General features: G+C 46.3%; 1 protein-coding gene and 3 non-coding genes across 4 annotated transcripts in view; 1 reads left to right on the forward strand and 3 right to left on the reverse strand.

The window, feature by feature from the left end:
* LOC140189167 (uncharacterized) overlaps nt 1–15,045 on the reverse strand; it is a 420,311-nt gene that overhangs the window by 235,437 nt on the left and 169,829 nt on the right. The window lies entirely within an intron of this gene.
* Nucleotides 2,403–2,474, reverse strand: trnaq-uug (transfer RNA glutamine (anticodon UUG)). The gene has a single exon. It is a non-coding gene; the product is annotated as a tRNA-Gln (tRNA).
* trnag-ucc (transfer RNA glycine (anticodon UCC)) lies at nt 5,120–5,191 on the forward strand. Its single transcript has one exon. It is a non-coding gene; the product is annotated as a tRNA-Gly (tRNA).
* Nucleotides 11,020–11,093, reverse strand: trnan-guu (transfer RNA asparagine (anticodon GUU)). The gene has a single exon. It is a non-coding gene; the product is annotated as a tRNA-Asn (tRNA).

Consider the following 15,045-nt stretch of genomic DNA (forward strand, 5'->3'; position numbering starts at 1 on the left):
GAAGTTATTAAGACACAGGCCTTGATAATCGTTGATACAAAGACTTTCACAGTGACTGACCAGTACTGAAGTGACAGAGATTGTTATTATACGTAGACACTTAACTGGCTTTGCGCTGTGTAATCAGAGAACTGTAGCATTCCTGGAAATATCTTACATTTAACAATAATAAACCCCACTTTGTTCTCCACTCTATGACAGGGACACAGACCCCAGCAACCACAATACAACTCTGTGGGGACACAGTTTTCCAGTAGCATCCATTTGCTGTACAGATAAAGACAGACATGACACAGTGAAGACACGATCAAACACAGACCAAACTCCGCACACTGTACACCAGCCACTTGCAACACTGAAAACACACAGAACAAAGTAATTTGCAATATATAGACCTTCGGTACGGGGACGTAGACCTATAAAATTCTTAGCGCTGTGTGAGTGCACACAGACCTGAACCCACCTTACATTGTACTCCACCGTTGAAGACTAGTACAACCCCAGCGCTTCAAGCACTGAAACTTGTACAACCCTGATAGTGGAGAGCAATACGTGGCCACGGTCAATCACCTCCCTCCAACTGGGATTCTTTCAGGATGGAAGAGAGATTTCACGAAGAGGAAACTAGAGATATTGTGTGCTTCACTTTGCAGAGGTTTTTTAAGTTTCAGCAGGAGAAAAAGGAACAGAAAGGTAGGAATGTTATAGAATGTTGTAAAAGCAACAGATAGTGTGTGACTGTAGTTTCCACAATGTTGACTGGGTTCGTACTGTAGAGGCTTAGAGGAACAGAATTTGTTCGCACCCCGGAACGACTTACCAACATTCACAGCCAATTCTACGCAAGTTTGTGCAAATGTCTTTTCGAACGTTGACAAACTTGTGTAGATGTACAGAGATTATCCTGACTGGTTGCATCATGATCTGTATGGAAACACCAATGCCACTGAGTGAAGTGGACCGTAAAAAGTTGCGGATGCAGCCAGTCCAGCATAGGTAAAGCCCTCCCCACTATGAGCATAGCTGTACGGAGCATTGCCGAAGGAAAGCAGCATCATCATCAAGGACCCCATCATCCAGGCGATATTCGTTTCTCGATGCTGCCATCAAGAAATTATGCGAGCCCTCATGTCCGATAGTACCAGGTTCAGGAATAGCCATTACGCTTCAACGATCAGGCTTTTAAAACAGGGGATAGTTTTACTCACCCTAAGGATGAGCTCACAATATAACTCTGAAAATCGTCTTCTCCAGATAACCATGAAATACAGAATCAAACAGCAACAATATCGTTGAATGAAAAGTCATCACCTCTCGCACGCAAGGAAAAAGAATTGGAACTCGCAAACCCCAAAATCCCAACGCCACCCTCGCACAACTGTAAGTGATCTCCCACCCGTACACAACATCTGAAATATCAAACCTCTAATCCCCAAGTTCCTCCTACACAGAAAACAGCGTCAATATACATCAAACACCTAACACCTCCCCCGCACATAAAAATCTAACAGATCTAACACGGCTAACACAGGAAAAAAAAAAACGCCAACAAGAATATTAGCCTTCAACACCACCCCCACTCAGAAAGTAGCAAATAGCCAAGAACGTAAACACAGAGAAAAAAAACCTTAAGGAGACCAATATAAATTACCGTCCGCACTAACTATCTTGCATATCTTCGAACTTCGAAAATCAGCGAGGAAGTCACGGAGTCCTGCCGTGGGGCCTTCATAGACGAAGACTGGGCTCTTTCTCTTTGCTGGAGGCAGCCTCCCGACCTCCTGGCCGACGCACCCTCCCATGGGGAGTGACCAAAATTGTCACATACAAAACGGGCACCTCACTTGACAGAATAAAGAAACAGGTTCCACCGAGACTCGAACTCGGATCGCTGTTTTCAGAGTCCAGAGTGCTCACCATTACACCATGGAACCACAGGTATTTACTGTGAACGATCGTAAGAAACTGAATCGCAAGCTAGCGTGTAGTGACACGTGTGAACTTTGACAATAAATTTATTTTAAACATTGCACTTCCTAGAGCAGGTTTCGTGAGGAGAGATTGAGTATGACAAGAGCTTTTCTCTTTGTAGGGAAGCAGGATCGGTAACAAAAAAAAACATAAAAAAAAAACAACTGGAAGAGACCAATATAAACTACCGTCCACACCACCAATCACATATGCCTCATAATTTCGAAAACAGCCTCTGTCAGCGTCAAGCAGAGCGACAGCTCAAACTCAGTCCTTCCGTGGGGCCTCCCTCCACCGAGACCCGACCTGCCGACCTTCGGGCAAAGCGGCCCTTCGACCTTCCCCCCCCCCCCGACGCGGAGTGATCAAAATGTTCACGAACATTCCAGTATGTTCACAAATGGACACGTCACTTGGCAGAACCAGGAAATAAGTTCCACCGAGACTCGAACTCGGATCGCTGGATTCAAAGTCCAGAGTGCTCACCATTACACCATGGAACCACAGGTATTCGCTATGAACGACCACAAGAAGATGCATCTTAGGGTAGTATGTGGGAACACGTGTAAATTTTGACAGTAAATTTAAGTTGAACTTCATAAATGATGTGTTGTGAGGACATGTTGAGGATGGGAATAGTTTTCTCTTTGGAGAGAAGCAGGATGAGAGGTGACTTAAAAGAGGTATATAAGATGCTGGAAGGCAAATATCGAGTAGACAGAGTATTTGTCTGGGAGCGGAAGTGGCAAAACCGAGTTTAGATAATTTCAAGGTGATAGAGGAATTTAAAAAAATGGAAAATGCTTTAGATAATTTGTTATACACAGAAAATGAATGGCATTCGCATCTAGGGGTAGTGTCAGAAGCAGATATATTCGAGACATTTCAGAGACCTTGCACTGGGGCATGAGCCTTGCAACTGATGATTTTCTGTGGGAAACTATTTTGACAGCCGTCATTGCCAAATAAGGACACAACCTTGGGGTATTTATTAATCTGAGGGCAATCTGATGAGAACTCTGTTTGTCAGGAAACGGGGAGAGTGGAGACTGTGAGCTGCTGAGATTGGGTAAACTCACATCTGACCTGTGGGATTCATTTAAAGTTGAGCAGTTCAGTAATGTTGAAAATTCAGCCAAAAAGGAAAATGAATCTTGAGGAAAGTTTAGGAAGTGGATATTGGACAATGCCCTCGATAAATATACAGCAATATGCAAATTAAACAGAGAATCTGTAGTGCCGAATGATGCTGGTGAGTGGGAATGATTTAGCAAAGCAAGACTGGGGAAATACCAATGCAATTTGCACACACATTAAAAACAAGAGGGACATCACAGAGCAGGTCGGAAAGTAGAACAACTCAGGGGCAGAGGAGAGAACATATGCCTGGAGCCTGAGGAAGTGGGGAAAGCACGAAATGAATATTTCACGTCAGTATTCCTCAAACAAAAAGCGATGCAGTAAAGAATTTTCAGAAAGGATACTCTGCTATTCCAGTGCACGTTGACAACAAGCTGCGGGAGCGTTGGGACTCTCACCAGGACTGGATGGGATACATCCCCGGCTATTGAGTGAATGAGGCAAGATAGCAGATATCTGGAAACTTCACAGAGATCTTTGTAGTCTCTTTTTAATTGCACATTTTTTTATTTCAAAAGTACTTTATCCAAAAATAAAATTATGCACAATAAACCATTCAATAACTCTCAATCCTTCAGAGGTGTTTCCATTCCAGGCTCCATATTTGCACTTTTAGCCACCCAAGTGGCTGTCTGTTGTTTACTCTTTCCACACCATATTTGAGGGGCATACTCCCCGCTCCCGACCCCTCCCACTCCCGCGGGAGAAGAACCCTAAACAGTGCTCCATCCCCACCGGGCCCTTGCGAGGGCTGCACCGAGTTTCAGTGCGTCCCTCAGCACGTACTCCTGCAGCCGAGAATGTGCCAGTCGGCAGCATTCTCCCAAGGACATCTCTACGTTCTTGTAGACCATCAAGTTTCGGGCCGAGCAAAGAGCGTCTTTCATTGAGTTGATAATCTGCCAGCAGCACCGGATGTTGGTCTCCGTGTGCGTCCCCGGGAACAGCCCGTAGATCAGAGAGTCCTCTGTTACACAGCTGCTGGGGATGAAGGAGGGATGAAGGAGGGATTTGACTGAGAGAGCCCCTCTCACCGCCAGCCAGGCGAGGTCCTGGTGCCTGTTGGTGAGATCTGGCGTTGGGCCTCCAATTCCTAATGTTCTCCCTTTCCCCTTCTGATTGTAGATGAGGGTGATGATGCCCTTCCTCATGGACTCTGACTTGCAGCCGGCCAGAAGCATGGCGTTGTACACTTCCAGCAGGTCTGGGCCCATCCAGTTCCACAGAACCGAGTACAACTCAGCCGGTAAGCCGTCGCTTCAGGAGTTTTACTCGACTCAAAGGAACGGACGGAGCCTGTCAGCTTGTCCAGGGTCAGTGACTGGTCCAGACTCTCTCGCATGCCGTCGTCTAAGACCTCTGATAGCGGTCAGGAAGCTGCGAGAGGCTGTTGAGTCTGTGAACTTTTCGCCGTGCAGACCGGCAGAGAAGGTCCTGCAGATCCTCAATATGTCGGTCTGCGAGGGCGGAACTGAGCCGTCCTCTTCCATAAGGTTGTGGATCACAGAGCTCCCCCTGTGCACCTTCTGGAAGAAGAAGAGTGAGCACGTCTCGTCCTGCTCCACGGTTTGGACCCTTGATCGGAAGATGATCTTGGAGGATTCGGCGGCGAGGTGCTGGGCTTGCCGGCCCTTCACCTCTCGCAGTTCCTCCCTGATATCCACCCCGTTCGACTGGAGAAGGAAAAGTTGCTGCAACTCTCTCTGGAATTTACACAGTTCCTACTGCTCCTGCCTTGCTTTCTGGATACCCCTGCCCATGAAGAACCTGTTGATGTTCTCCTTGATGGCTTCCCACCAGAGAACCGGGGAATCAAAGAAGGCTTTCAAGGTTCTCCAACCTCTATCCTCCCTCTCTAGTTCCTCGATGTTCTCTGGGATCAGCAGCTTTACGTTCAGCTTCCACGCAGAGTGAGGAATGATCCGACAGAAAGCAGCTCGGGGACTGATCGAGTCACATGGAACTATGGGAGACACCTCAGTACTCCAAACATTTGCAACGTTATTGAGCGATGGTGGTATAGTGGTGAGCATAGCTGCCTTCCAAGCAGTTGTCCCGGATTCGATTCCCGGCCATCGCAGGTTGTACAATTTAGAGTACTTAACAAATAAACCTCTGACATAGACACGATCTACGTAGAACTGCAAGGGCCAATTAATCACGGTGTGAGTGTAAAATTGATTCATTAATTATCATTCACTGTCTCGTGCATTAGGAATGGAATTAACATCCCTCAAGAGTTTCCCGTTAAATCCTTTTCAGAATCTATTGCATATTCTACAAGAAAGGACACTTCACAGGAAGGATCTGCAGAATTTGTAAAGCGTTGCCGGCCGGGTTGTTGCCTGATTAAAGTGTTTGAGCTGGTTTGCCTTCTTTGGAGTGTTAGAGCCTGAGAGGAAATTGACCGAATTATGAAGTATAAAGCTATGAGAGACATAGATTGGGCAGATAGTCAGAATTGGTTTCCTAGGGTAGGAATTTGAAATTCTAGCGGGGACGAAATTTAATGTTGAAGTGGGCGAGCGTTTAAAGAACTAAGAACATAAGAAATAGGAGTCGGCCATTCGGCCCATCGAGCCTGCCCCGCCATTCAATAAGATCATAGCTGTTCTGTCCTTAAACTCAGCTCCATCTACCCTCCTTTCCCCATAAACCTTAATTCCATAACTATGTAAAAACCTATCTAACTACATCTGAAATATATTTAGTGAAGAAGCTTCAACTGTTTCCCTGGGCAGAGAATTCCACAGATTCGCCACTCTCTGGGAAAAAACAGTTTCTCCTCATCTCCGTCCTAAATCTTCTCCCCTGAATCTTGAGGCATTATCCCCTAGCTGTAGTCTCACCTAGCAATGGAAACAACTTTCCTACTTTTATCGTATCTATCCCTTTCAAAAGTTTGTATGTTTCTATAAGATTCCCTAATATTCTTCTGAATTCCAGTGAGTATAGTCCCAGGCGACTCAATCTCTCCTCATAGGTTAACCGCTTTATCGCTCGAATCCTGGTGAACCTCCTCTGCACTGCCTCCAAAGCCAGTATAACCTTCCCCAAATATGAAGACCAGAACTGCATACAACACTCCAGGTGCGGCCTTACCAGTACGCTGTGTAGTTGCAGCATGACCTTCCTAGTCGTGAATTCAATCCTTCTATCAATGAAGGCCAACATTCCGTTTGCCTTCTTAATAACCTGTTGTACCTGCAAGCCAACTTTTTGCGATTCATGCACAAGCACTGACAAGTCCCTCTGCACAACAGCATGCTGCAATCTTTCACTATTTAAATAATAATCTGCTCTTCTATTATTCCTTCCAAAGTGGACAATCTCGCATTTACTAACGTTGTATTCCGTCTACCAGACCTTGGCCCACTCATTTAACATATCTATATCCCTCTGCAGGCTCTCCACATCCTCTGTACAATTTGCTTCTCCACTCAATTTAGTGTCATCAGTAAATTTTGCTACACTACACACAGTCCCCTCTTACAAATCATCAATATAAATGCTAAACAGCTGCGGGCCCAGCACCAACCCCTGCGGCACCCCACTCACCACTGACTGCCAACCAGAGATACATCCACTCAGACCAACTCTCTGCCTTCTTTTGGTTAACCAATCCACTATCCATTCCAATACACTTCCTCCGACTCCAGGCATCTGTATCTTATTTATAATTGTCTTGTACAGCAGCTTATCGAACGCCTTCTGGAAATCCAAGTATACGACATCCACCTGTTCCCCTCTATCCGCTGCACTCATTATTTCCTCAAAGAACTCCAGTAAGTTTGTCAAACAGGTCTTGTTCTTTCTGAATCCATGCTGCGTCTGTCTAATGGAACCACTCCTTTCTGAATGTTTTGCTATTTCTTCCTTAATGAAAGCATCAAGCAATTTCCCGACTACAGATGTTAAGCTAACTGGCCTAACTGGCCCGTCCTTTGCCTACGTTCTTTTTCAAAAAGTGGCGTGACATTTGCTGTCTTCCAATCCGCTGGCGACCTGCCCAGAGCGTGGGAAATGTTGGTAAATGATTAGCAACACGTCTGATGTAACTTCCGCCAAAGTCATGCCCTGAGCACCCTGGGATGCCTCCCATCAGGACCAGGACTTACCTATCCTCAGGCGCTCTAATTTGCTCATCACTATCTCTTTAGTGACAGTGATTTTATCAAGATCCTCGCCTCCCATTTCGTCCATAACATCATTCTTTGGCATATTAGTCCTGTCCTCCACCGTGAAGACCGACCCAAAATAGTCGTTCAATACCTCAGCCATTTCCTTATCACCCAATATCAATTTCCCCTTCTCGTCTTCCAAGGGACCTACGTTGACTTTAGCCACCCTACTTTTGTTGGCTGTTGTTTATATTTTGTGCTAATTTACTTTCATACTCTATCCTCCCTTTCCTTATTTCTTGTTTAGTTGTTCTTTGTTGCTTTTTAAAGTTTTCCCAACCTTCCAGTCTCCCACTACTCTTTGCGACTTTGTACACATGAGCTTTTAATTTGATACTATCTTTTATTCCCCACACTTACTCTCCTTACTTTTGATTGGAATATACTTTTGTTGAGCACTGTGAAAAACCTCTTTAAAAGTATTCTACTGTTCCTCAACTGTCCTACCAAATAGCCCGTTCCCCCAACCCACATTCGACAGCTCCTCTCTCATCCTTTCGTAGTCTCCCTTGTTCAAGCATCATACACTAATTTTAGATCTAACTGTTTCATCCTCCATCTGTATGCGAAATTCAATCATACTATGATAACTCTTTCCAAGAGGATTCCTGTTCGTTAATCGTTAATCTTACCTGTCTCATTGCACAGGACTAGATCTAAGATAGCATTTTCCCTTGTAGGTTCACTAACATGCTGCTCAAGAAAGCCATCATGGATGCATTCTATGAAGTTCTCCTCAAGATTTCCTTCACCAACCTGATTCACCCAATCTATGTGGAAGTTAAAGTACCCCATAACAACTGCCGATCCATTCTTACAAACCTCTGTTGTTTCTTGGTTAATCGCCTCTGCCTCTGCAATATTTTTATTAGGTGGCCTGTAGACAGCTCCCACCAGTGCACCAGTGATTTGTTTCACTTTACTATTCTTAATCTCTACCCAGATAGACTCCACAATCTGCTCCGTAGATCTTATATCGTCTCTCAGAATCGCCCTGATCTCATCCTTATTCAAGAGCGCCACCCGACCTTCTTTGCATATCTTCCCGTATTACCTGATACCCTTGTATACTTAATCCCCAGTCATCCCCACCCTGCAACCAAGTTTCTTTAATGGCCACTAAATCACATGCCTTGGTACTGTTCTGTGCCACAAGTTTACTAACCTTGTTTCTAATAACTATGCCATTTAAAGAAGATGTGCGCGTCACGTTTTTAGACAGAGTGGGGCGGGTGCTTGGAACGGGCTGCCAGGTTCAGAGACGGAGGGATGTACGTTGTGTTTAGATAGGCTCATGAATATGTAAGAGTGGAGCGATATGGACAGAGGCCCAAAGAGAAAATCTACAGATGATGGAAATCCAAGCAACACAGAAAATTTTGGAATAACGCAGCAGGCCAGCCAGCATCTGTGGGAAAAAAATACAGTCGACGTATCGGAGCGAGTTCTATCATCCGAAATGGAGAAAAAAAAAACGACGAAGAATCAGGGTTAGACGGTGAGGGGAGGGGAAGAAGAAACACGAGGTGATAGGTGAAACTGGCGGGGGGAAGGGTGGCTGGTAAATTAAGGGCCTGAAACTTTGATTGATGAAAGAGATACTGGGCTGGAAAACAGGGAAGGAGAAGAGACCATGAAAGAAAGAAAAAGGGACAGAACACCAGAGGGAGGTGATGGGTGGGTAACAGATAATGTCAGGGAGGGAAAAGAGAATCGGGCTTCGTGAAGGATGGGACATTACCAGAAGTTTGAGAAATCGATGTTCATACCATCAGGTTGGAAGCTACCCAGCCGAAGATAATGTGTTGTTGTTCCTCCAAACTGAGTGTGGCTTCATCACGACAATACAGGAGGACATGCGCTGTCATGTCGGAATTGGAATGGGAAGCGGAATTTAAATGCATGGGCACTGGGAGCTCTCGCTTGTTTTGGTGGAGGGAGTGTAGGTGCTCAGTGAAGTGGTCTCCAATCTGTATTGGGTCTCACCGATATACAGGAGGCTGCACCGGGAGGACTGGATGCAGTAGATGACACTAAAAGATTCACAGCTGAAGTGGTTCCTTACCTGGAAGGATTACTTGGGGCCCTGAATGATAACGAGGGCGGATGTGTCGGGGCAGGTGTAACACTTGTTTCACTTGCAAAGATAAGTGCCAAGAGAGATCAGTGGGAGGGACCAACGCACATGGGATCCCTGCAGAGAGCAGAACGTCGGGGGGGGGGTGGGGGAAGATGTGTTTGGTGGTGGGATCCCGCCGGAGATGGCGGAACTTACAGAGAATTGTGTGCTAGAGCGAAGGGTGGGGAGAGGTAGGTGAGGACAAGACGAACCCTCTGTCCGGGGGAGGGAGCGAGGATGGGGTGGGGGTAGACGTGAGCAAAATGGAAGAGATTCTGTTGAGAGCAGCTTTCATGGTGGAGGAAGGAGAGCCCCTTTCTTTGAAAAAAGACGATATCCCCTTTGTTCTTGAATGAAACGACTTACCCTGAGGGCAGATGCAGCGGAGACGGAGGAATTGAGAGAAGGGGCTAGCATTTTTACATGTAACGGGGTGCGAAGCGGTATAGTCCAGGTAGCTGAGAGAGTCTGTGTGGTTATAATAGACATCAGTAGACAACCTGTCTTCACAGATAGAGACAGAGAGATGGAGAAAACGGAGGGAGCTGTCGGATATGGGACAGGTAAACTTTTGGGCAGGGTGGAAGTTGCAGGCAAAGCTGATGAAGTGGACGAGTTCCACATGGGTGCAGAAAGAGGTAGATATGCAGTCATTTATATAGTGTAGGGAAAGTTAGGGAGCGACACCAGTGTAGGCTTGGAACATAGACTGTTCCACGTAGCCGACAAAGAGGCAGGCACAGCTGGGACCCATGCCAGTGTCCATGGCTCACATTGTGCTGAAAGGAAGTGGGAGGACGTTCTGCCAGACGGAGGTGAATGGTGGTGGAGGGGAGCTGGTTGGGTCTGGTTTCCCGATGGAAGCGGAGAGCTTTGAGACCTTCCTGGTGGTGGGGCCGGGGGCGGGGGGCGGGGGGGGGGGGCGGTGGGTTGCTGGACGTGTATTGGGATTGGACATCCATAGTAAAAATAAAATGAACGAGGACGTATGTGGGATGAAACCAATTCGACTACAACTGAATGATCGAGGACCCAAAATTAAATCAAAACCACGACATTAGACCCGATAAGTACGTTAGTTCCAAGGATGTCGCTGGAGGAAACACACACTTATAGTCAAAGAGAAGTGGATATTATACGCTCCTGACAGAAAGCTATCATACCCCCGGATATTCTCTCATTTGCCTTCTTCTATCCGGCTGAAGGTACAAGACAGCACGTACTACAGGCTCGTGGATAGCTTCAACTCCGCTGTTATGTCTGTTGAGTGGTGCCCAAGTACAATAAGATGGAGCCTTGATCTCACAATCTACCCCGTTACGATGCGGCACCTGATTATTTACCCGCACTGTGCTTTCTTTGTGGCCCTTACATTTTATTCTGCATTCTGTTATTGCTTAACATTGTTCTCTCTCTATTCACTGTGCAATGATCTGATCTCTCTGAACAGCGTGAAAGCGAAGCTTTTCACCGTATCTCGGTATGTGACAAAAATCATTTTAATTTCCACTGAACGTGATGCGGCAGAGCAGGGAACGCCGGTCTCCGGACAGCTCAGCGCTTCCCGGTGGGCAATACAACGCGCAGCAAAAGCTGCTGGATCACCAGCGTCCCTGGGTGGGCTCGAACCACCAACCTTTCGGTTAACAGCCGAACGCGCTCACCGATTGCGCCACAGAGACAAGCGAGAAAAAGGCTTTAATAAATGGTCCATTCCGGCGTTGGAAGATGGTGACTAACAATCGATGCTGTGACTCGGCTTTTTACAATCTGAATGAATGGTTTGCATCAGAAGGTGACGGACAACATCAAACAGAAAACAGTGGAACCACATATTGGTCAGATTTAGAAGGGGAAATACCAAAGTAAGTTCCCAGTGCATCGCCAAAACATTCGGCCACGAGTACACACTCCTCAAAGAAGGACATTTTACATGGGATGTAATCACTGTGTCCCGGGACGGATGAGGACAGCATCGATCCCGGGGTCAGAGAAACAGGACTGCTCCTGAACTGAAAGCTGAAACAGCCGGAAATACTGCACAGTTTAGGCAGCGTCTGTGGAGGGAGAAACCGAGTTCACGTTTCAGGTCGATGACCTTTCACAGCTCCGAGCTCGCAGTCAGACGGAAGGAGTCTCCCGGAGTCTCTGCAGGGTGGCCTGAGCTGGGTGAAGGCATCGATTCCACTCACCCTCTCCTTTCTGACTCTTTGAACTGTAAACCTTAAATCGAGCACAAGAACAGCCTTTTTTTAACTTTTAAAATGTGGCAGAGGCAGATGAAGCAAATATTGTTCCACGTCACCGCGTGTTACGTCGAATAACTCTGTGATACAGAGTCGCTGAGGGGAGATTTCACAAAGCAGAAAACAAAGTGCCTCTCGGGTGACTCTCACTCCCGGGGTCACTACAGACCGACTGCTCCGTATCCCCAAAGAACCGATCACTTCAACTCCAAACTCGGACTTAACCTCTTTAACCTCCAGAAGTTTTCGGATGACTCCGCCATTGTTGGATGCATCAGCAAGGGAGATGAGGCTGAATACAGGGCTACGGTAGGAAACTTTGTCATATGGTGTGAGCAGAATTATCTGCACTTAATGTGGAAAATGTTTTCCATACACCACATAATGTACTGGGTGGGCAGAGGAGTACATTCAGTCAGAGATTCATTCCTCTGAGATGCAACGCTGAGCGTCATAGGAAGGCATTCCTGCTTGTGGCCATCAAAGTTTACAACTCCTCCCTTGGAGGATCAGACATCCTGAGCCAATAGGCTGGTCCTGGACTTATTTCATAATTTACTGTTATAATTTACATATTACTATTTAACTATTTATGACTCTATTACTAGTTATTATTTACGGAACAACTGTACGAAAACCAATTTCCCCTGAGATTAATAAATTATGACTATGAGTATGACTATGACTATTTAACCCTTTTCAAATTACTTGGTAAATTCGAGTTGCAATTACATTTAATATGTAAACAGCAAAACCATTTCCCTGTCGGGGAAATTAACCCCCGTCCTCCCCGTGACAGACGGGGATACTAACCACTAAACGAGCGAGAAACCAATGCAAAAGTGCGATCTGTCGCTGGCATGTCCGGGTATAGTATAGCTTAAAGGGTCACCCCGGTGTTTGTTCGTTGACTATGGTATCGACGCTTTTACACAGACACTTCCTCCCGTCCGAACGGAGAGGGCTCGGAATCGTTTCCGATTCAGCGGATCAATGTGTAAAGCACTGTCCAGATGCGACGCACCCATTCCGGCCTGATTGTGTGTTGGGGTGAGGAGCATTCATCAGTAGAATTTATTGGCTGATTAACTGATGTAAGAAAATATTTTCCAGATTTTCCACTTTGCCCACATTGGTAAGTCTGATCACCTGGCTCGACTCCTACTCCCTAAGTATAGGCAGATGCTGAATTCTGCTGAATCAGTAGTGAGGATTAAAAAGGATATTGACAAGGGAGGTGCAGGGGCGCTTGCAGGACAGTTTTGAATCTGTGGACAGGACTGTATTCAGGGATTCATCTAAGAGCCTTAATGAGTACGCCACAGTGTCACTGACTTCATTAAAATCTGTGTGGATGAGTGTGTGCCTAGGAAACCATATTGTACATACTGGAACTAAAAGCCGATGAAACAGAAATGTCCATCTTCGACCATTGCACACATGTAATTTAAACTCTTTTGTCATTTCTCCTTCCATTATTCAACTGAAAGCCGGTGGATTCCCTTGTATCTCCAGCGTTAAAACGCACTGATAACTGATGAACAGCAGAAGATGGTTTCGATCCGGCGTCCTCGGGGTTATGGGCCCGTCACGGTTCCACTGCGGCACTCTGCTACATATAGTCATTGGAATTGCTGTGCAATGTTTTTGAATTTCCCTACCGATACAGCAACGGCTTCTCCCGCATGTTACAGGCTTATCCGCGCTTCAACGACGGAAATGAATGCCGAGCACAGAGCAATTTCCTCATCTGGGAATGAACCCGAGACTTCGTACATGTAAAGCATGTGCTCGCCCACTGAACTACATCTGCACAAGGACTGCTACATCTCTTTGCATCTCCAATTTTTGATATTTTCCCCGTTTAGAAAATATGCCACATTTATTTCTACTACTGAAGTGCATGACCATGCATTTCACAACATTGTATTTCATTTGCCACTCACTTGTCCATTCTCCTCATCTGTCCAAGTCCTTCTGCAGCCTACCTGTTTCATCAACACTACCTGCCCCTCCGCCAATCTTCGTATCATTAGCGAAGATGGGAACAAAGTCATTTATTCCATCATCTAAACCATTGATATGCAGCATAAAAAGAAGTGGTCACGACACTGACCACTGCGGAACACAAGTCAGTGGCAGCCAAGCGCAAAAGGATACTTATATTTCTACTTGCTGTCTCCTACCAACCAGCCAATGCTCTAACCATGCCAGTTACTTTGATTTAATACTATGGGCTCTTAACTTGGTAAGCAGCCTCATGTGTTACATCTTCTCAAAAGCTATCTTAAAGTACAAATAAACAACTTTCACTACATCCCCTTTATCTATCCTACGTGCAGTCTCCTCAAAGAATTCCAGCAGGTTCGTCAAGCAAGTTTTCCCCTTAAGGAAAACATGCTGACTTTCCTTTTTTGTCCCATGTTATTCCATAACCTCATTCTTAGAAGCAAATGTGTAGCAAAACACAAAGGCTGGACGTTGACCAACAGGAAACAGAAGTTGGAGTGGGCGATTCCGCCTTTCGAGTCCGCTCCACTATTCATTGCAGTGGACAGGATTCGAACCTGCGAGGAGACAACCCAAAATGGATTTCCAGTCCGTCACCTTCACCACTTTCTCCACATGCGACAGGGGCAGCAGAGATCCGGAGTCAGAGAAACAGAGTTGACCCTGAACTAAACGCAGAAACTGCTGGATATACTCAGCGGATACGACAACATCAGTGAAGCGAGAAACAGGGTTCATATTTTGCTAGGTGACCTTTCACCCTAAACTCCATGCGGGTACTCAGGCGGAGAGAAACTCAATTATCGGCGCAGGGATCCTTCACATCACGACTACAATCCCCAAGATCCACATGTGGGCCTCTGCAGCAGCAGCAATGTTTTTTGCCGTTTCCAAGCTGTCCTGGAGAAGGCGGAGCCGGGCCTAATTCCGTAACCACTGCTCTACGTGTGCGGAGCGAGCTCCCACCGCGCTCTCAATGACGGAGCTCCAGGACCCAAGTACTGATGGAGGTGGTAAGGTCTGCAGGGTTGCAGGGCGGGCATCCGGACTTGTTTCACTCTTCACTCTCCTCCCCCTTTCTGAGCCATCCAACAAGCTGACTGGGCCGCTTCAGAGGGCGGTCACCAGGTAACAACGCTGGTGTGGACTGGATTCACAGCCAGCGGAAAACGGGTAAGGACGGCGGGTTGTCTGCTCCCAGCGTTCAATAATCTGAGAAAAGCCAGAGTATAAACAATAAATCGCGTGGAATCGGAACTCAGAGAGCACATTCAAAGTCCAAAGTAATATCATTATCAAAGTGCGAATGTGTCTCCATACATTACACTGGGATTCATTTACTTGCTGGCCTTCACAGTAGATCTGAGAAATACAACAG

Source organism: Mobula birostris, chromosome 28 (assembly GCF_030028105.1).
Source record: "Mobula birostris isolate sMobBir1 chromosome 28, sMobBir1.hap1, whole genome shotgun sequence".
NCBI classification, from domain to species: domain Eukaryota; kingdom Metazoa; phylum Chordata; class Chondrichthyes; order Myliobatiformes; family Myliobatidae; genus Mobula; species Mobula birostris.